Source organism: Dermacentor silvarum, unplaced genomic scaffold, assembly GCF_013339745.2.
Source record: "Dermacentor silvarum isolate Dsil-2018 unplaced genomic scaffold, BIME_Dsil_1.4 Seq717, whole genome shotgun sequence".
In the NCBI taxonomy this organism is placed as follows: domain Eukaryota; kingdom Metazoa; phylum Arthropoda; class Arachnida; order Ixodida; family Ixodidae; genus Dermacentor; species Dermacentor silvarum.
The window spans coordinates 55,675-79,032 of NW_023606670.1; the positions used below are offsets into that span (position 1 = coordinate 55,675).

The 23,358-nt window shown below is 45.5% G+C and overlaps 1 pseudogene; it reads left to right on the forward strand.

The window, feature by feature from the left end:
• Positions 1-23,358, forward strand: part of LOC119435452 (uncharacterized) — a 94,591-nt pseudogene that overhangs the window by 52,049 nt on the left and 19,184 nt on the right.

Here is a 23,358-nt window from a genome sequence, read left to right on the forward strand (position 1 = left end):
ATGCTTACTCCTGTGAAATTTTACGGGCCCAGTTCGCATCGTATCGAGATTCAAATGCCTTTTGTCTGTGCACATTTCGTGAAGCGGCTCGGTGTTAGGGGCTAGTGGGGGGCGTAGAAATAATTTTGACCACTTCGGGTTCTTTAACGCGCACTGACATCATACGGCACACGGGCGCCTTGCATTACCCTCCTGAAAATGCGATCGTCGTCCTCGAGATCAGCAATCACCCTATGTGTGCTGTAGGACCTGTAAACTGCAGACATTACCTGATAACGTTTCGACGTATTTACAATTTACAAACCACATTTTTTTTTTTCTGTGCTTGCAGCAGTAGCGCACCCAGGATCTCTGCCGGGGGGGGGGTTGACAGTTTGCCTAGTTTGCCAATACCAACTAAACAGCACTAATTTCAATGTTTTCACGATAAATTGTCAAAAATGCGCTTTTTGCGCAAGTTTGCGAGTGTGCAGACGATTGCGCGTCTTACATCTTAGTTGCAGTACTCAAAGGCGCAAGGAAAGAAAAGGGGTTAAACAAAAGGGGGGGGGGTTAACTCCCCCCCCCTGTCCTTGCGTAACTGGCTTGCAGACATGTAGCATGCCATTTTGACGCTCATATAATGATTGCAGAGAGTGAAGCAATAGATCTGGTCATGACATCATTTATTTACAAGTGAGGAAAACAAAATGGGAAACATTACAACACACAATTAAGGTTTCAGTGTTTTCTGTTTCTTCTCACTTGGATCCCTGCTGATTCGCACCTTTAAGCAAAAATTTAATCCTTGTGAGGCAATAAAAACGTATAACTAATGCTGTCAGGGCCGCAGAATGGTCTCGGCAACCAATTTTTGGCATATCACCAATTGACTGCAAAATCTCGGCCACAGCTTTGGCATGCAAGCGTGTTACAATGAATGCACGAGTGAGTTTGTTTTCAAGGGCATTGACCAGCTTACAGAACGATTCCGAGGGATATAAAAGCCCCCAAGGTCCCACTCTTTGGATGCCTCTGATGGAAGTTCTCTGGGGATATTGCCTTTATCGCTAATACATTCTGCTTTGCAGTTATCTGAACATGATACTTAGTAGTGCAAAACTCGAAATAAAAGACAACAGTGAAAGACGAGAGGAAAGGAAAGACTCGTCTTTCACTGTTGTCTTTTATTTCGAGTTTGCGCTACTAAGTATCATGTTCAGTAAACACCAACTCGCCCAAGAAGAAGTTATTCTGAAGTACTTTGCAGTCTTCACAATGTGTGGGCAAAACACGCCTTCTCGCCACATAACCTGCAATGTAATAGACTAGCCGTGCGCCGCTGCGGTGCTCAACATAACTTTGGTGCCAACATAACGAACTGCCGAGTTCTCCTGCAATGCTTTGTCGGCCCTTGGGATTGCTCGAGCCCATTTGGCAAACGCTTGTTTGCAGGCAGGGGTACGGAAGAGAGATACTTTTTTCTGAGGTTTTCCTGTACCCAGTATCACATCCAGGCACGAAGCACCAATTTTTTGCTGACGACTGCATCTCGCCCTCGAATGATAAAATGTCGCGAGGAACACTCCAAAACAGGCGACGAGACCAAACTGACAGCGGAGGCACGGAGGCGCAGACCAGCGTGGCTTTACCGCGTCGCGAGCGGCAGCGCCACATTCCCCCTGGTGAAATCGGTGCGCACCGCAAGGGGGTCGTCACGCACGCCCGAAGGAAAGCGCCGCTGGTATTCACACCTCCCCTTCTAGCCACCCTAGTGCTGTGTATGGCTGCTACCATGGAGGTAAAAATAGTATAGGGGGAGCGTCACATGATTTCGCTAGCCTCGGCAAGCCAACCTCCTCTGAAGCCGCCCCTCCCTCTCTCAGGGGCCCCGTGCGCGGTGCCTTTTGGGTAGGAATAGGCCCACAAGGTTGCCTGAGCATTCGTGATTGTTTGGTACGTGGTAACTTTTAGTGGCGCCTGCCGTCACAGGCTTGGAGGCCCATATGCGGGTGGTGGTTGTCTCCTACTGCGCGCGTCGTTCTTCGCTTCAAATGCGATGCCTTGAAACGTGGAGCAAGACTGGGGCGCCTGACTCCTGAAGACGGAAATTTCAAGGCGTAACTTGTGCTTACCACCGCGCGGTTAGTGGAGTTACCAGCACTCGCGGCTCGAAACCCGTCCAGACACCCGAATGTGGTCTATTTTCCCACGTACTCGTGTTTCGTCAAATCAGCCGTTGTGCACCTTAAGCTGTGGTGCGTATTATCTTGCTAATTTTCGTCCGGCTGTTTTGCACCTAGAAAGAAATGAGATGCTGTCAGGGATACTTTTTTTGTCACATTTTCGCTAAATAAAAGGCTGGTGTGCGTGTTTTGAGAGAAATAATTTTTGTCACGCTGTCTTGCACCTAGGAAGAAACAAGATGTTTTGAGGGACACTTTTCTTGTCGCATTTTCGCTTAATAAAAGGCTCTGGTGTGCGTGTTTTATTTTGAGAGGGATAAATAGCATTAGCCTGCATTCTAAACGCCGAAGTCGTCGCCGTTTATTCAGATTTACGTGCACTATTTTGCAAGATAGTGTGTTGCGACGACGCTGCTGAGACGCGCCTCGGGGATCCATTTTCGTTATAAAATAAAGCAAATGGGCGGAATTGGTGCATCATCTAGAGCTTATTCAGCTGTTTTCAAATGCGAGTATACCTCCACAGCATAATTATGTCCTAGAATCAAACACTGCCAGAGGCACCCTTCTTCCCCTGCTAGTGTGAAACTGCACGAAAACTGAATACATAGCGGCAAGGGAAAAATGGCAGCATTCATTTGCACTTGGGATTCATTGTGTTGCTGGTGTACTTGTACTATGGAAAGCACATTTTTATGACAGCAGTAATTGTTTCATTCTTTATTCAATGTTTATTGCGCCTATAGAAGCCAGAAGATTTCACACGAATACAGAAGAAAGCCAATTTATAATTTAAAGAAGTCATTGCAAAGATAGATAATACACAAAAGAAAATTATAAACAGTAAGTTGGAAAAACTTATTGCCACTGCGCTTTAGTATCAGTATTAGCATACTCGTATGCCACAGGAATTTGTAATAATGTTATACAAAGTAAACTATATCACATGTAGTATTGATACGTTTAATAAAAACTGGTCATTGGGATCAGCTATCCTTGAATGTAGCTGCAGTTTGCTTACAATGCCTTGTATGCAAACGCCTTCAATACAGGGCTATAATTGTATAATTTTTATATCTGCGCTGTCCTCACAAATATTGAAAGGCTTCGGTGATTGCGCTTGTCGGAAAAGTAAGCAATACATATGCAGAAATCGAAAAAAAAAAAAGAGTGGTAGTTCACAAAGTCAAAGTTGAAAGAATTGATGTGAGGTCAGACCCACAAACTAAGTATGTCAACATTAAAATACAATGCATTTTGCTGCAAGTAAATGTACAACAAAGCTTATGTTGTATCACATACCAACAAAGAGGTTAGCACCGTTGAAGCTGAGCCAACACACCGCAAAATTAAGAGGCGACGGCTCTATTACGTTGTGAACCTCGAATGAATATTTCACAGTATTTAAAACACTCATTGAGTGTATACACCAAATGTGCGTGGTTACAGTGAATCTGGCATCATAAAAGGCTATTGTAAAGCAAGTGGACAAAGTGAGCACATTAAATTATTTGAAAATAGTAAAACCAAGGTATTCCAGGTGACAGTGGCTAATTTCCGCAAAGGTCGGTAAAAGACACACAGGATAAACATTAAAAAAAACATTGTCACCTCAAGAGTATACTTAGCTCACACTAATTCATTGAGAGCATTCACAGCATATCCATGTCATCACATAGTTTGCTCTAGTGAAAGGTAGGCCAGCAAACCTACCGTCATTGTCCACACTGTTTAGCTTGGGCTGAACAGAACAATTGTTTAGCATAATGTGCATGCAGGTGATTCAAGCTACAGCATTCAGCAAGACACACAAACATGCACTTGCAGAATTTACAATTAGGCATCACATTTTCCCTCTATAAAAGTTTGACATCTGCGTACAACGCTCTGAACAATATATGCACTTTACAAAGTCACTCAAAAGACAAATGCCTTACCATAAAACTGGTGGGACAGCTGAAGTTGATGGATAAAGGAATTAATTGTGTGGGCCATCACGACATAATCAACCCACGAGGCAACTTGTGTAGCAATTCTTCCTGTACTGCGAGCCGCAGGCACCCAGCTCAAGACCCCTGCCTGGGTTAGCAGAGTAACCGTGATGCTGTAAATTGCTTCTGTGAGTGGTTCACTGGCTGCAGGGCTTCTCTGAGGGGCAGTGAGGTTAATTACATCGATGGAGGATGGTTTTTCAGAGGAGCATGCAAAGAGAATTTCGATGTGTTCCAATAGAAAGCAATTTCCGCCATCAGTGTCCTTGACCATTGCGAATTATCAGACGCTTCAATGCTGCTGCAAACTGCTTTGCTGTTGGGTTGTCATTGCAGCCCCCAAATGATTTTATTGCAGCAAAAACTAACTCAAGTGGTCCTGACTGAGCTTGGAAGTCGAAAGATATGCCAATAGGCCATTTTCTGTAACCAAATGGTTGTATAGACGGTTGTCTAAGCACACCACAAAGCGAATGAAGCCTGTCTTTTGGTTGATCCCTGTCATTAGTTTACCAGCTGCAGACTCCCTAAGCAAGCAAAAGTAGGCCATCAGTTCTTTGACATACGCAGTGACAGGAGCCACATTTTCAGGACACAGCGGTCTTCTCTTTCTTCTTGCCTTGGATGTCTTGCATTTAATGTCAAATGCGTTGTTGACATGTCTGATAAGCTCTTCTGTCGGCAAGGAATTTGAAAATTTTGAAATTTTTTGAGCTCTGCAGTCACTAAGAGCATCTGCAACCGATTGACTAAACGTTTGAGCCAAGAATGAGACTTTCAAGGGCTGGTTTTTCCAGTTAATATGTGCTTGTCTAAGTTTGTTAGCCAAATGTAGGCCCTCTGTGTACTGGATTTCATGCAGCTCATCAATGTGTTTGAACAATATGAACTGTTTGTTTGTATCACAATAGCCTTTTTATCAAACAGGGTGTGCTGCAGTAGCTTCAATATGCGATAGGGATCCAACATGGCAAAGAGAAGCTTTTTTGTCACTGGATGCGGAAAAGAAGCATCCAGCTCAGTCAGGTCCATCTTGCAGCCAAGGCTGTGCAGCAGTGACAAATTCGCTGCAGCACCATCGCATGTCAAACTCACAATGTGTGCACCTTTTTTGTGAGTGAAGCTAGCAGCATGCAGAACCAAATTGCCCCTTGGCTCACCACCAAGGCCATGCACTAGAAAGTAGCCAATCCTCAGCTTCCATCTGCCATTGATTGCAACAAGCATTAAAACAAATGCATCTTTGGCAACTGGAAAGCTGTCATCATTGACATCGATGCCCATGTCAACATATCCATGGAACCACTTCTCTGAATGGCCATCTCATCCAAAACCAGATTACTTAATGTGGAGAGCCGTGCTTTACCTTCCTAGCCAATGCAGTCATTGCCTCTTCTGAAAAGCCAGTAGCCCTATCAATGTCATATGTAATATCATTTACACAGTGATTGATTTACGCAATGATTTGCACAATATCATTTACACAGTGTCTTTGGATGCAGAAGGCAAGTGTTGAAAAGAGCTCGTACATATCTGTGTGCTCTAGGGGAATAAAAATGCAAAGTCAGTGCAAGTCTGCTTGTCACCTGTGTCAAAAAGGCTGTAATGTAGCCGATGATAGGTTGAACAGTTCTATCTTTCTCTTCATTCTGAGCATTACTAATAGATCTCTAAATCTGTCGAACACATCTTACGAAAAGCTGCATGACAGTCTCATATGCATTTTTGAAACTGCAATATTACTTTAAAGGTGAAATACAAAATATATTACAGGGAAACACCAGATTTTTGCAAAGCAGATCAGAACATGAATAAGCAGAGCACACGTGAGAAAATGTCTTAAGCAAGCTCTGTGATCATTACGACAATCAAACATGCCAGGACATGTTGGATTTCGGAAGGCTCATCAGCGATGTCTGAATCAGTCATGGACGCGCTAGCAGATGTAGCAGTACCCTCTGCTAGCACATCAGACAAGCCCTCAGAGATGTCCATATCCATTGTCGCTTGAGAGAGACCTGCCTGAATATAAAAAACATATTTAACTTTAGGAATGGTGGGGGATATCTACCACAGTCATGAAAAGGTATGATCAAACTGGAAACATGCATTATGGCTGCATACAGCTGTGCATCAACTTACTGGCTCAACTTGATGCTGTTATGTTCCCGTGGATGTAGCTGCTTCACTTTAAGGTTGATTCATTGCTGTGGCCTGTCCTTTGCAAGCGTCTGCAGTTAAAGAATACCCACCAGATATTTTTAAGGTCCAACAATAACATTTGCTGTAGAATGGATTTACACAACCGTTGCAGAGTCATGCAAAAGGCCTCGCATGATCTGTGCATGCTTTCCCTACACACCGCTTCCCCTTGTGTAGAAAACTGTTTGATCTAAGTGTGCTTGTAAAATGCACATACAACTAATTAAATCTCGGGGAAAATGGAGCTGTAGTAACTTCGCAGTGCATGTTTCACACAAAATATCATAGATAGCTGTAACACTACATAATGTAGTGTAATGCCCCCTCTGTAATGCCTCCAGGCCTTCAGGGTACTACTAATAAATGAATGAAAATGATGTTCACTCCTGTACTCTAAAGTAAAACTGCATTATTTCATCTCAACTGTCATTTACCTGTTGTTTAACATATGTCAACCAACATCATATCTTCTGAAAAAAAAATGATATTTAGCCTCAACACGGGAGTGATTGAACTTGCAACATGATGTTTGAACTTTGCACTCACAAGCCGTGTTACTACGAGCAGAATATTCTGAACAAAATTATTGTTCGTGGCGGTTATTGCAAAACTTGGTATGTTATGTGAAGACTAATCTTTCATGGTTTCTTCAATTATTAGTTTTATGCAATTTTGATTGTTTTCAGCCACAAGAAATACATACAAAATTCAGTCTAATAATTTTTATAGAAGGAAATGTAATTCTTCGACAATAAATAGCTTCACATCGTGGGCTTTTTAGGAGTGTACGCTAGCTGATAAAAGTACTTTAAGGAGAAATAATGCTTAACACTTAGTGGGAATAATGACAAAGTTGGAAAAAAATGACATGAATAGTATTGCACCACTATTTCGTCAGTTATAATTCACACGAGCACGTACCTAGTCACTAGCGATCGTGAATATTGCAGTTCCATTTTCATATAAAAGAAAAGTTCATTGTGCTTACCTATGGAAGGACAGACCTTCGCGCCAATTTTCTGTTCGATTAGGGCATCCTGGCACACAGCACTTCATCACGCAGGTGCGCCAACTGCTGACGGGAGTTCTCGCCGGTCTGATAAGAGGCCGAAGACTTTGAGCAGAGCAACAGTGTCGACGGCGCTACCTTACCTACGGGCCGGCACGGCTCTAAATATGTTCGGAGTCTCCGGCTCGCCAGTCCATCCTTGGGCACAAGACGGAACGAATTTTTTTCCTGTAGGGAAAAAAAAACAGTTGATTACAGCTCAGTTCTAGTATAGGAAGTACTGGAAGTACCGTATTTACTCGCATAATGAATGCACTTTTTTTCCAGAGAAATACATGTGCAAAGTTGGGGTTGCGTTTATTATACGGGGTAAAATTTTAAGCGACCTTTTTTCCGCGGGCACCTCTAAAAAAAGTTGCAGTTCCACCTGAAAGGCGAACCATCGATTGCGATGCCAAATGTGTAGACATACGCAAAGTAAGGATAATAGTTTTATCGGCCGGATGAACTTGCAAACATTTGCTAACTATGTAAATTAACAAGCATGGTGTCAGCATGCACAGGCAAACATGAACATATCACACTCGATGACCACGGACACTCGCTGTCAAACGTTGGTGTGAAGAAGTGCGGCAGCAAAAGTGAGCGAAGTGACCTTTGTACTGTGTATCGCTTAACCCTTTAAGGACGAGACATATAAATAGCCAGAAAAAATAATTTTTCTATCTAAATGTACAAACACATCAAGAATAGGCATAATTCACAAAAAGAAAAAATATTTTGTACAAGTTTTTCAGCAATCGGGGGAAAACCCCAGGCGGGAAATTGGAAGTGGGCTTCACACCAAGGCACCCAAGGCTTCGTTTTCAATTTTTACAGACAGCTCTCATCATATGAACCATAGGTGTACATTTCATTTGCTTTACATCACATTGTGACACCACTGCAGCTAGATACCTTGCATTGGCGTTGCTCCTCTGACCTCGTTTTCAAAAGACAGTGAGTCGCGTGCCAAACTTCTTCCTCATCCAGTTTTCCTGCACTAAACCAATATATGATGCTTGCTGCCTGTCATTCAGTGTTGGCCAAAGATATTTAGCCAAGAACTTCGTACTTAATGCTGAAACTGGGTGAGAAGATTTTTTTTTTTCTGATATGTTGCCTGTAGGCAACACTCGTCAATAAAGGGTTAACCGTAAACTGAGCGGTGAGAACGGAGCTCGCACAAAGGTATAAGCCTCTCACCTAGACTCAGCCCCCCCGATGTAGATCGGTTTTGCGATAGGGTGCGTGCAGCCGCCCTCTTCCCTACCCTCTCTCCGGTGCTGTGCGCGTGTCGGAATACGGCGGGTTTCCTCCCCGCTTTCCTCTCAAACGTGGGAGATTCAGACGCGATTGTTGGCGCCGATGGCAAAAGGGCAAAAATGCGCCAGAAGTGTCTATAATTGCTATCGCAATAAAAGTAGGAGACACATGGTACGATACGGCGTCCGATACAGTCGTACCCGCCGGACAGCATATTAGACGCCGAATCGTACAGTGTGTCTCTTGCTTCACATGAAGGCAGCAAGTTCAGGGTGCGTTCATTATGCGAGGAAAAGAAAAAACACACTTGTTGATTGGAAAAGTGAGGGGTGCGCTCATTACGCGAGTGCATTCATTAAGCGAGTAAATACGGAATGTTTTTTGTCAATAGAATTTCTGTTGAATAGAATTAAGTGCTTTTTCCCCTCAAACTATTGAATTAGTGACGTTCTGTTTACTAAATCAATGAGGTTCTTGGTTCTCAACAGAGATCCACTATTCTCAATAGTGGACCTGTTTTTTGCGGTAACCTTTTATTTATTCCATAGAAAGCTTTTCGGTCTGGTTTTTCTCCAAAATACAGAAGGGCTATGCCAACTTTACGGCGGGTGGGTTAACGTAAGACCAATCTGCGCGACAGACGAAAGGAACGCGCATCACGTGACTCGATCACCGCTCTGCGCGTAGCCGTTTCATTGTCAGGTTCAGCACAATTTGCCACTGGTCAAAGATTCTGAAGTCTGGAGAATCTCGGCCAATTCGCACAAGGCACCACCCCCTCCTCGCCTCCATCCAATCCAGGAAAGGGCACATAAGAACATATTCTTGGTATAAGCGCGAAGAAGACGGACGAGCGCTAACTCACAACTAAATCTTTATTGCAAAAACAAACATATATAAGTGATTGCAAAAACCGTAGCAAAGAAAACATCACATGGTCGAACGTATAACAGTTGCCAGAAAAAACTAATCCGAAAGTGGTGAAGCCGTTAAAATTTAAACAAGAAAAAAAGCACACTACTTCGCACTGACGCTCGTGCTGAGCAAATATTGAAATTCACCTTCTGACAATGATAAATGGCTAACACAAGTTTCTCCTAGTCTTTTTATGTGAAATGCCTCAATTATTTGCCATGTAGTTTGGCATTTGTGTTTAGAAAGGACTTTGTGTCCTCAAACAATGGCCTACAACCGCACGTAAAACAATGCGAGGCTAGATGAGAAGCATTGGGATTGTTAAGAGAATGCTGATGTTCATTTAGTCTAATATTGAGGCATCTGCCGCTCTGTCCAATATACATATTCGCGCTTATACCAAGATATGTTACCGTACCAACTCGCCCAACTATCCATCCTTGGGCACATAAGAGCTGCGCTCTAATACTATGGCACAGTCTCGTAGTCTCGTGCGGCACTCTGCTTTCCTCCTCACCCTTTCGCCATACTCTCCTCTGCTTTTCACCTCATGCTTTTACTGTAGCTTCCTCCTCTCACTCTCTTCGCTATCGTCGTCTTTCATCTCCGCGTTCGCTCTTTCATCCTTCGTCCGCTCGGTTACGAGGGATGCCGAGGCATGCCGACGCTCAACGCAGCAATGGATGCTTAAGAGTTGCACTCTAAAATGTTCTTTATTTTAAAATCATCTATATATTGCCGCGTGCACTCATTTATCTTTCCTGATGACTGTCTTTCACCGGCTAAATCACGCTGAAGGTTCTCAAAATGTCTCCAAAGTCTGCACGTAGCCCATCCAAGTGCTATTGTGCTTTTCTAAACCAATGAAGTGCTTTTCTAAACCAATGAAGTGCTTTTTAAGCACATCATGGGACACTAGCACTTTGTTGCAGTCCATTGTGAGGACTGTGATGAAGGGGTGTTCATTTTGAAGTGAGGCTTTCTTTGCCTCTTCCTATGACTTTAGCGCTGCTGCTGCTATTTCCTTATGTCGGGGGGTGGTTCAGAGCATGAACATACATGGCAGGAGCATGGCAGAGAGGAAAGTCAACCCCCTTTTTTCCATCGCGCGAAATGAGTGCCTTGCCACTCTCACAGTTCCCATACAGAGGGTGGGAGAGGGAAAAGGTTACGTGAGAAAGCAAGGAAGCAGTGGTTGCGGGCAAACTGCTATTTCTGAAAAAATAAACGCCATGCATATTTGTCAAGTGGACAAATGAGGCAGGGCATGCAGACGCAAAGCCACATTAAAACACTGTAGGGTCTAGGCGACACTACAGAAGCGGTCGCGCGTCAAATCAACACTACGGTGCCGCTGCGGTAGCTTGATGGCTATGACATGGCTTGAGGTCGCGGGTTCAATCCAGACTGTGGCAGCCGCATTTCGATGGGAATGAAATACAAAAATGTTAGTGCGCTTAGATTTAGGTACACGTTAAAGAACACCTTGATGTCAAATTAATCCGGAGTCTGCTACTATAGCGTGCTTCATAATCCGTCGTGGTAAAATTTAACATTTCTGCCACGATGTGATGTGCCATTTGAGGCAATGATAATGCTACCCTTTCAGAGATTATGAACAATGGCGCACAAGAATGCCTTTAGCAAACACGTCTCCCTGTGTGTCCTGTGTGTTCTCGTATTTGACTAAACGCTGAAGAAATTGCACATTCGCCGTCAACATCACTGCTAAATATTGTAAATCAAAGCAAAAGCATAGAAGCTTTGCTTAAATAGACTCCACAGTGCGTGGGATCCGCATATTTTAGTGTTTAGATTGAGGTTATGAACCAGCAACCACTTAGTGTAATTCAAATGGCTTGCCTAGTAGCTCCATAATATAGTTTTCAATTGCTTTCAAACCTGCTCCGAAATGGCATAAACCATTCGTATCACTGTTTACACAAAAACACGGGTAAACCCCGTTTCCAGCATCACTCTAGGTGTCCTTTTTGAGTATATTTTACTTTTAGAGAAGCAGTTTCTTGCATAAAATTTTAATAATTTTTAATTTAAACACCTTTAGGTAAAGTAGTTTTAGGAGCAATTTAAACTGAAAATTTGGTGCACATACACCCGAACAGCACCTGATGTGCCTCTGGTGGCTATTGCTGAAAATTCGCTATGGCAGTGTAACACGACCACAATTCCCTTTAGGTTGAGCTCCTTTAGGAAGCCTCATGCTTTACTAGTTGCAGGGAGTTCACGAGCGCCGTGTGACATGGGTGTAAGGAAGACTCTTGAGAATTTTAGCACTTGCGGTCATTCCACAGTGCAGGTGGCCATTGACCTCGTGAGCATTCTGCATTCATTTTGTCAACATTTAGATGATGGGAGGTGTTGCATTCAACACCTGCCAGAGATTGGTGCAAGAGTACAAGTTCTTCATGAGAGAGAGTTGGCCTGAGAATGCCTTTTTTATGTGCATTGTGGTAGTTATACGTCTCAATTTGCTTTCTCATGCTGGCTTTTTCTCTTGACACCTTGGCAGTGCAAAATTTTTTTGGCAGGCTGCTGTAAGTGCAACCATTAAAAACTGGCATTTGCTGAAGTTGTTGCAATTTAGATTGATTTGTTGTAGTGTCAGCTGGCCTTTTTCTTACTGCTGCTTTCTCTTGATTGATAGCTACTGTTGCAACCAAATTAATAAAGCAGCTCGCACGACATGCAGCAGCTGCGTGTTTGTTTGGTGTAAGTGCAACCATTAAAAACTGGCATTTGCTGAAGTTGTTGCAATTTAGATTAATTTGTTGTAGTGTCAGCTGGCCTTTTTCTTACTGCTGCTTTCTCTTTGATTGATAGCTACTGTTGCAACCAAATTAATAAAGCAGCTCGCACGACATGCAGCAGCTGCGTGTTTGTTTGGAACTGGTGGCTTGTATATTTTCTTTTGCTTTCTTTCACTTGATGCTAATCAAATAGGAAACATGATTGATGTTCTTGTATCATTCAAAACAATTAATTTCCTCTGTGCTTTCAGTTTTTTTGCTTCCATATTGTCTTTACTTTTCTCCATCTTGATTGACATCATATGAGAGTTCAGACAACACTCAACCAGCAATGCTCCACGGTTACAGTATTGCAGACATGGGCTACAACGCAGCAATTATTTTGCTTGCTGCTTCCACCTGAGTGGAGGCCACCAGTGCATGTATGTGGCGTGTGATAACTTTGTTAGATAGAAATGGCAGTGGGAAATTTATTTCTTAAATTATGAAAGTAACCTATGGTCTTCAAGAAAGCATCCCAAAGTAGTGAAAAAAAAAAATTGAATTGTGAATTTTGTCTAATTGACTCGAGCTTGTACATTTATTCAGCCCTTCAGCTGACTTTCTGTATCTGCTAAAGTAAATTGAGATTAACAGACCACTAGAAAAAATGTGTGAGAAAGTGTTCAAGGATGTGAATGGTCAGGAGGTTCTGGTCAATGCAGGTTAGTGCATGTTCAGAAAGCCTAACCAAGAGTAATATCTGTTCTGATCATCTGTCATCTGTTTGGCCTAGGTTACATATATGAACCCTGACAACCAGAGGTACCTGCTGGATTTCAAGGGCTCCCTCATGGTGGCATCATACGTCAGGCAAGTTTATAGCACCGTTATACCCACTTGTAACAATGCTGCATATAGGAATTCATAACTGCAATTTTTCAGTGTTGTACTTTTACATAATACATAAGCTGTACTGCTGTATAACGGTTCTGCTGCACTTTTTGTTGTACAGTAAAAGCTCGTTAATTCGGATCGCACAGGACTGGAAAAATGTCCGAATTATCCGAATGCCGAATTAAAGAATGAACAAGAAAAACAACATTAAAATCACGTTGGAGAAGCATACCTTTATTTGCTGAAGTATTTTGTAATAGTCGTTGTAAGAAAGAAGACACTGACGTTCGGTGACGCTGCGATCGCCCACTAGTTGATGGCGATGCCTCTCAGGTTTTGGTTTCACTCCAGTGGTGCCAGCGCTGCTTTATCACACTTTCGTGTAGCGGCAGCCGTCAGCATTTGTCCGAATTAAGTGGTGCGGGGCCAAATTCTGACGAATCAACGAAGGTTTGGTCCCATATACTAGCATGCACTTGGCCGGGGCCATAGAGCCGTCCAAATTATCCGAATTTCCGAATTAATGGGTGTCAAATTAACGAGCTTTTACTGTATTATGAAAGAAATGGGGGAGACAAAAGTACCAATGAGACTGTCTCAAAAACGCTTCCCAGTTTGTGTAGATTGTATCGTATCACTATCACGTGTTGTCATTCAGTCATCATTGATTCAGTTACAGCAGATTCCCTTTGAGATGGGCACAAGTGTACGAACAAATTCGCACAAATTATGTGTGCCTTCTGCCACTCTAGGACACATCTTTGTTCATTCCCCATGTACTGCGTACAGGCTGGCTTGTTTACATTAAGAGCATAGTGTGTTTACAAAGAATTACTAAAGGGGAAACCTAGCGTGAGTGTCTGCGTGCGCCAGATGGCAGTTTCATCAATTTGGTAGTTGAACCATCATGGAACAGTGGGCAATGCATTGATTTGTGTAACCTTTTATCTCTTATGTCTGACTTTTTGTATTAGCATTGAAGTTGATTTGTTATTACATGTTCATTATATGGAAATGATTGGCATTCCAAATTTATTATGATTATTATATACATAGTAAAAGATGTAAACAAGGCAGCAGGGTACCACTTAAATGAAAAAAGTTATTCACAATGCTGCCGCCTGAGGTTGTGAAAATTTCAACAGTGCATCAGAGTACTAGAGCTTGAACACCTTTGACTAAGGAATAGGAAATATTTCTTTCCTACCATTCCTTAAGCAAAGTGCTGGTTGTGTTTTCTTACTGCTCCAATATTTGACATATAAAGCTCTCTTTAGAGAGAAATATAGTGCACTGTACTAGAAAAATTCTTCACCATAGCTGCACACACCATTCTCTGAGTGATGAAAAGTTCCATCTGCGCACAAAGAGGGCTATAGATGCCTTTCATTGCACTCTCATGGCGCTGCCATGTTTGATCATGTGGTGATGCTTCCATTGCTTGCCACAGCCTGCCTCCACTGCCTCTCTTTGTGATGGCAGTGCATGACGCCGGTGCGGCACGTCAAGCTGTTGTTTCAATGGGTGTTGTCGACATTGAGGGTGCAAATGACATGAAGCTTTGGTCAAAGCTTCAGAGAACATGTAAATGCACATGTCCATTCTTCCGAAATTATTACGCCTTGTCCAAATGGTGTGAGCACCGCTGTACAGTGGCATATTAAAAGACAGGGCTAGAAACTCCAAGGCTGTGTACTTTCCACCCCAGAATTAAATCAGGATCACTGTAATTTACTTTTCTTGTTCTTTATCTGAAAACTTCTTTGAAGCCGTAACTTGTCATGTTTTTGGTTTAATGTTTTTCTGTGCAATCATTTTCTTATAATCACTCGTGATTGTGCCCAGTTGCAGTAGACTTGTTTTTGCCTTGTTCCTGACTTAGAACATAGTTTTTGAAGTTTTGTTGTAGCTTGGAAAAAAGATGTAATACAGTTGAACCTTGTTATAACAAAGTTTCATCAGATACGAAAATACGTTCGTGATTTCTATACAGTGGAATCTCGATGATACGAATCCCGCGGGTCACGAAAAATATTCGTATTAGCCGAAATTCGTATCATCGAAACAATTAAAACTAGCTAAATTAAAGAGTCAGAGGTGAACTTACTCAGGTACACGCACGTAAAAAGCATTTACAGTATAGATTACTTATAAACGTAACTGTTTATAGTGCAGCACTGGCTACAACGTGGCCTTTTCGACTCTCGTTTACCTCCCATAGAACTCCATTTATACGCATACCGCTTACAGTGCAGCCGTGTGAGACGAAATACCGGCTATAATGCGGCTTCCGCTGGAAAATCTCGCCGACAAGGGCGGTAGCGAGCACGCTTCTCAACGAGGTGCGCCCACCGACGGGAAAGGAGATCAACGAGGACGATGCGGAGGAGGAGCATAAGACGTGGAGCATGAGTCCAAGGGCGATAAAATCGTCGCCGCGCGCCGTATGTGCGAGTGAAAGCGCACCTTTCGCGCGGGGCACGCGCACCTTCACGCACGCACGGAGATCGAACGCACAGCAGAGAGCAAACACGACTACTGTCACGGCGGCGCGCCAGTCGAGCCTGGCCCTGCTTCTGTCGCGCGAAAGGCCGGGGGGGGGGGTCGCTGTGCTGTGGGGCACCGAATGCGTATCTTGCAACCGGGTGCAAGGGTAACTGGCGACGCAATCTCCCACGCGAAAGGAGCAAAGCGGGAAGGCAGCGCAGGAGGGAGGGAAGGAGAGAGAGGGGGAGGGCTTCTACTCTGCCAACAAATGCATACTTGTACTTTGCGCCTGTGCCGGCTGTTGGGGTTGTCGCGCGTACCCTATCTTGAAAGCGATCTCCACACGGCTCTGCCGTTTGTATGCGCTGTGCTTACGCCGCTCAGTTTCCGTTGAAGCGATAGACCGCACTTCCCCACGCCTGCGTGGGGAAAAGCGCAAAAGCAAGAAAAGCGCCACCGCGTCAAACTCTTCGCGTCCAGTTGCGGCCTCCGCGCTGTCCGGTGCCGCGTCCGTGCCTCCGCACCAAAAGAGAAAAGGAGAAAGCGCGTGTGCGCGCTGTCTCTTTCGTGGCAGTCGGTGGGGCGGCGTTTATTCGTATCAACCGACGCGGGTCGAAAATCGATTCTTAACAACCGTTCTCTAGCACGTTGCAAAGTAATGGGGCTCGGCCGGGACCACAGAAAAATTCGTATCATCCGGAAATTCGTATTAGCCGTGATCGTATCATCGAGATTCCACTGAATTTATAATAGAGTGCGCACGCTGCGACAGACTTTTTGTACACGGAAGGAGACTGTACGTGTCCGCAACTACGGCCGTCAGTCTAGCCTGTACGCCTGATCTCACGTTCGATTGTTGATAAGGTCTACGAGTGCGAACATACTGGCGCGAGTTTACCGCGATGGCTTGCAACTGGCCACTCCACCCGCCACACTGCTTATGCTACTAGGCCTGACCCGCACTGCTTCGTTGGGGAGTCGGAAACCAAAGTTGTGGTTTCGTGCCACTCCGTTCATACTTAGCGTGTAACACTGGGGAAAGTGCACAAGAAGTTTGGTCATCCTAACACACACTTCACATGTTTCATAGTCAAGGGGTTTAGACGTGAAGCTATGAATAAAAAATGCATGCATTCAGCAGCTTGCCTGGACAATTTTTTTTTACTGGACACTTGAAAGTATGCTTCACATAAACTTTTTGTGGCGTTGTATGGGATATGCGAGATTTCACGCAATACTGCGGTGCATCTATCAGCCAGTCTACGCTTCGCTGCGCACCAACAGCGTATGCTTGCATTGTGCGAGTATGCACGTGAGGTTACTGTGACAAGCTGCAAATGAAAAACCTCAAAGGAAAACAACAAACAGCAAAAGCAAAGTGATCTTAAACAACGTAGTATTAGCACTCGTAAACACTGTTTGGTCCTCCTATCGATTTTTATTACAGATAGCCAATTATAACATAACGCTTACAGTGCAGGACCCGTATATACTGTGGTCCTTTTCAGACTCCCTTTAATTTTCCATAGCACTCCATGTATACACGTAAGCTTATAGTGCAGTTGCGGGGAACGAAATACCGGTACAGTGCTGCTGCCTGGCAGTACGAAGTCAGCGGAGACGACGAACGCGCCCCTAAAGGGCGCCCCAAGGAGTGCTCGAGGAAGAAAGGAGAGCCGAAGTGGAGGAGAAGGGCACGTGGTGACGAACGAACAGCCTTGAGGCTGAAACCAGTATCTTGAGTGCGAGTCGTGAAATATCATGGTGCGCATAGCGAGCGAGGGCCACGAAACTGCTAACGCCGGCCAACGACTTCATGGAGCGGGCGGGCGGCACGGCACGCGAAGGGCCCACGCGGAGACCGTGGAATGTGAGGGGGAGGCGGCAAGGGAAGTGGACTTCGCATCGGACAACTCCGCCGCTTCGGTGGCTCCCCTCATAGCTCCCCACTTTCGACTGTCACCGGTGCGCGCCGGCGCCAGCTCCTCGAAGTTTCGTTTTCTGCCGTTATGGAAGCGGGCATTTGGCGTGGCGACTTCGTTGGCTGCCTGGGACGCGCCGCTGCTTCCCTATGCGCCATAGCCGCAGCGTGCAAGGTCAACAAGTGACTAGAAAGTAGAGGAAACATAAAGGAGAAATAGAGTTCACTGCCATTTTCTACGCTGGGCTACGCAGAATCGGCACCTTGCCATTTGAGAGAGGTGAAATTTCCGCCGCTTTGTTTTTTTTTTTCTTTTTTTTTTTTGTTCGTGCGTGACATTCAGGGGTCTCCTAAACTTTACAGTATAGACTACTTATAACGTAACCTCTTAGTGCAGGACCGGATATAGTGCGGTCTTTTCAGATTCCCGTTAATTTCCCATAGCACCCATGTATACACATATCGCTTATAGTGCAGTTGCGGGAAACGAAATACCGGTTACAGTGCGGCTGCCTGGGAATACGGAAGTCAGCGGAAACGGCGAACGCTCCCCTCAAACGGCGCCCCAAGGTGCTTGAGGAAGAGAGACAAAGTGGAGGAGAGGGGCACAAGGTGCGAACGACAGCCAGTGAGGCTGAAACCAGAATCTTGAGTGCAAGTTGTGAAATATCATGGCGCGCATAGCGAGCGGGGCCATGAACTGCCAACGCTGGCAAACGCTTGCTTCACGATAACGGCAGTAAACGAAACTTCAAGGAGCGGGCGGCGCCGGCAGGGCACGACGAAGGGCGCACGCAGAGACCGTGGAATGTGAGGGAGGAGGGCGGCAGGGAAGCGGATTTCGCCTCGCAACTCCGCCGCTTCGGTGGTTCCCTCACTTTCGACTCACCGTGCGCGCCCGCCGCCGTGCAGGCGCCGCCGCTTCAGCCGGCCAGGCGTCAGCTCCCCGAAGTTTCGTTTTCTGCCGTTATCGGGAAGCGGGCGTTTGCCGGCGTGGGGCAGTTTCGTTGGCCGGCCTGGGACAGCGCCGCTGCTTCCCTCTGCGCCGTAGCTGCAGCGTGCAAGGTCAACACGCGAGTAGAAAGTAGAGGAAGCATAAAGGGAAAGAAGGGTTCACTGCCATTTTCTACGCGTGGCTACGGTAGCGTGGCTACGGTAGCGTGGCTGAGACGTCGGCACGTACACGCATGTTCCGGCGCAACGCACAATCGGCGACCTTGCCATCTGAGAGAGGGTGAAATTTCTGCCGCGTTATTTTTAATTCTTTGTTTTGTTCGCGCGCGACATTGAGGGGTCTCTCCTAAGCTTTTACTTTATGGCGGTGCTGGAGCAATGCCGGTCGGAGGCGCCGCCGCGTGATTTGGTTCGAATTAACAGATTCGACTGTAAACTGAATGAAAACGTTCTAGCCGCATTCCTCGACTGTCGCATACGCGTGGCGGCTGGGTGCACATGTTTTGCATTTGTGCGGGCCTTGAAATTGTTGCTTGGGTTATAGTGCGGTACAGCTTAAAGTGCGGATATTCGCGACTCCGGCGACTTACGTTATAGCGCTCTACACTACTCTATGGTGCCGGAGCAATGCCGTCGGAGGCGCCGCCGCGTGATTTGGTTCGAATTAACGAGATTCGACTGTGAATGCAAACGTTCTAGCCGCATTCCTCAACTGTCGCATACGCGTGGCGGCTCGGTGTACATTTTGCATATGTGCGGGCCTTGAAGATTGTTGCTTTGGTTATAGTGCGGTACCGCTTATAGTGCGGATATTCGCGACTCCGGCGACTTACCTTATAAGTGGTCTACACTGTATTATAATTTTTTTAATACTGAATCTGAATAAAGAGCAGTTTTGCATAGTTGCTGGCAAAAACACCGAACTATTTGTTGGGGTAACCAGGCACGGCAAAAAGTAGCTCTAAGCCTCCACAGCATTGCACGCAATGTAAAACAGATTAGCGAAGAAGACTGGCACGCGCTATGGACGCACTATCATCATCGGCCCGCCGACGAAGATGGGCTCGTGCTCTCGGCGTCTGAAGCTCGACTGAGACGGTCGAGTTTCTGAGTTGTCAATAAACCGCATTACATATTTGGTAGAGGTGCTGGGTATGGAGGAGCCATATGTTACGTACGCCTATAAACACCGCTTCACAGGCCACAACGGGATTTTTGCCAGTCTTCTCGTATATGGCCTTGAACCTACCTGTACGCTCGACACCATTCTCCCCTACCGGCCTGACCCATCAGAGGGCACGCCTCTATCTGAACCTCCAGTATGCCGAGGAAAGCCGTCAGCTGGCCCGTTCGTTCACAGCGGAAGACCAGAGTCTCCAAAAATTTGGTCGCGAAGATGACCCACCTCCCTGCACCTACTAGCCGGACTCACTAGTCTGGCTGTGGATACCTTCAAGCACCCCTGGTCTATCCTCTAAACTCCTTGCTCAATACCACAGTCTCCTACCGCGCGTACAACAGACGACGCCAGTCAACTACATCGTCGAGCCGCTAACGCCATCTACTGAGTTGAGACTCGTGGACCGAGGCAGTCTACGTCCAGAGACTTAAACCCTAGTACGACCCCCTTGTCCTCTCCTCTCCTTGAGTCGCCAGGATGGCTCCTCCTTCTCCAGGGGGCAGTTGTAGCGAAGAAGACTGGCGCCCTATGGACGCACTGTCATCTTCGGCCCGCCGACGAAGATGGGCTTGCACTCTCGGTGTCTGACGCTCGACTGAGACGGTCGCGTTTCGAGTTGTCAATAAACCGCATTACACAGAGTATAGTCGACATGGCGGCAACTTTGTTCATGGTCGTCATGTCAATGCCCGAAACCCTTGCGGCGTCCAAATTTTTACTTATAGCCTTTATAATTGGTGCTAGTTAGGTGGCGGTGCTGCAAGAATCATGCAGCATGACAGTGGTCATAATTCTTATCAAATTCGAAATTCAGAGTTTCACTTTAATCCAGTCTGTTAGTTAAGTATGTCAATTAATATACCCAGTAACAGTAGCAAGTGCACTGATTCAAACATCTTTCTTGATTGATGTCATTTATTGGCCAATAGCAGTAGTCTATGGGAATCTTGCTTATGACATATGCAAGGCGCCGGCAGCTTTAAAACAGGTGAGAAGAAGGCCTGAAAAAAAGGGTGTTTGCGAAAAAGGTGCCTTTTCTCTCCGCTTGTGAACTCCACACGTCGCACATGACTGCAAAATTTGGTTGAGATTTTCACAGAAGCGTATGCTATCCGCTGAATATATTTTTACGCGCATGCGTAAATGCCCCGTCTGTGAAATAGGCGAAATTATGTTTGTTGCCGTGAGGGAAGCGAGCCCCGGAGGAGGTAGGCGCCAGAAGAGAATCGCTGCGTTCGCGTACTTTTTCTTTGTGCTTCGATGCCGCGGTGCCCACTGTGCATGTTCGCAGCGTCTCTTCTTTGCATGCGTAGCAATATGCACTTTCTCTGTGGCACACCAGGCATTGCACCGTCCAGGGCCGTATTTGTAGCGATGCCTTTAAAGCAATAATGCCTTTTCGCGCTTATCGCGCTTTGTCAGTGGTCAGAGCGACGGTCCGCTCACGATATCAACGTTGATAACGCGAGCGTACCGTCGCTCTGACCACTGACAAAGTGCGAACGTTGATATCGTGAGCGGACCGTCGCTCTGACCACTGACAAAGCGCGATAGCGCGAAAAGGCATTATTACTTTAAAGGCATCACTACAAAATACCGGCCCAGATCAACGTAACACCCGTGGCCGTGTTCGCGGCCTTTTTGTTTGTGCTTCGACGCCGCGGTGCTCTCTGTGAATGTTCACGGCATCTCTTCTTGCATGTGTAGCAATATGTGCTTTCCCTGTGGCACACCAGCGTCACACTGTCGAGATCTATGTAGCGTTTGCAACCGCGTTCACGCCCTTTTCGCTTGTGCTTCGATGTCGCGGTGCTTGCTGTGCATGTTCGCTTGCGCGTAATCTGTGTTTATGAAGTGAAACTTCATTAACTTTTTCACCAAATTCGAGGAGTGTTTCAGGATCCCTTAAGGTATGGTCAACGACCAATTATGAACACCAATAAATCGGATGCTTGACTATTCATACAGCCCTGCAGCACCGCCAATAGTCAGATAGACTTAATGTCTAAAGACGGCGGAAATTTTGGACACCTTACCGCACGTTGTGCGATAATTCGAACTCCGACTGCACAATCGGAGTCAAGTAGAAAGCAATATTTTTGTTCTGAGACGTCACCGGCATGGTCACCAGCCATATCGCCGATGGTCCGAAACTGAAACTAGTGAAGCATTTTAGTTCTGAGACATTGCCGAAATGGTCATCGGCCATGTTGCCGGCGCTCCGCGAAACCGAAACTAGCGAATTCTAAAGAGTCTAGTAGCGCATATGCATGCAGCAACACGCAGTTAAAACTTGGGCTTATTAACTTGGGACGATGACTTACGAAAGATACTTTCCTTTTCGCTTCATTTTGCGTGACTAGTACGGGATTCATCGACGGGAGAAAGCATTTCCTCACTGTGATAAGATAGCAAGCTTAGCACTGTGCCAAGAATGCCATCGCTTGTAGATGCTGACATGTTTGCTAGTCACGTGAAAGATAGCGTACTTGGCACTGTTCCAAGAGTGCAGTTGCTCGTCGATGCTGATGCGTTTTGTGCCTGTGACACGAAATACGGCATGCTTGGCGTTGTGCCAAGACTCCTAGACTCCAATGTGTCTTGAGCGAGTCATGCGAAATTGAACGTCTTTGAAAGTGATGATCCGAAAATACAGCGCACCTTTTTCGGCCACTTGTGGAATAAAATCACTTATTTTTGGGTGAATCCAGTATTTCGGACTCTGATTATTCGACGTTTTGCCAGTCCCCGTTGAGTCGGAATTATCAATTGGCGACTGTATATGGTGGTTCGACACTTTATTTCAGTGTTTGGTACAAAGAAACAAGGACTAATAATTCGAACAAGTAGGGCTGCTACCTAGGTGTTCTCTGCACTGCACTAACTGCATTACTCTGCACCTGTGTTTCATTTGTCTATGTTATATGATAGAGCACATTCTATTGGCAAACCAGATTTCATTTAATGAGGATTTGCTGAAGGGACAAATCTTTTGAACAATGATCATGCAGAAGTGGCACTCTGGTTAGCACTCTGGTTAGCACTCTGGTTAGCTCAGGTTAGCCCACAGCAGCAACACTAAATTCTTGATGCTGCTTAACAAACTGCTTTTTAATTACACCAAAGTTGCACCCACCTAAAACAATCTGTCGGTTATAACGACCACATTTCACAGCATTTACGATTTTCCGACTCTATCTTTGAAACGATCTCGATCTATTGAAACTGCAACCAGATATAACAAACTTTTCAAAAACGCCGTGCTTTTACTCCGAACACTTCAAACGTGGTTTCTGTAAAAGGAGGGTGCACGCGAAGTTCCGAAACAGGCAAGCGCGACTGAACTGGGCACACGAGAGTGCTATCGAGTTTATTGTAAACGGGTTCAGCTGTAGGTATAGGCTGATCTGCGCGCAGAAAAACACAGCACACAGACAGAACATGTAGAACGGACGGGTGCAAACTTCCAATTAAAACCAAAGAAGCGTAATTTAAATGCACATCTATCATACGTGTGTCACACAAATGAACTCCTCTATGCCATTTGCATTGCAACAGCACAATGCAGTGGCCCAAAGGTCTTCA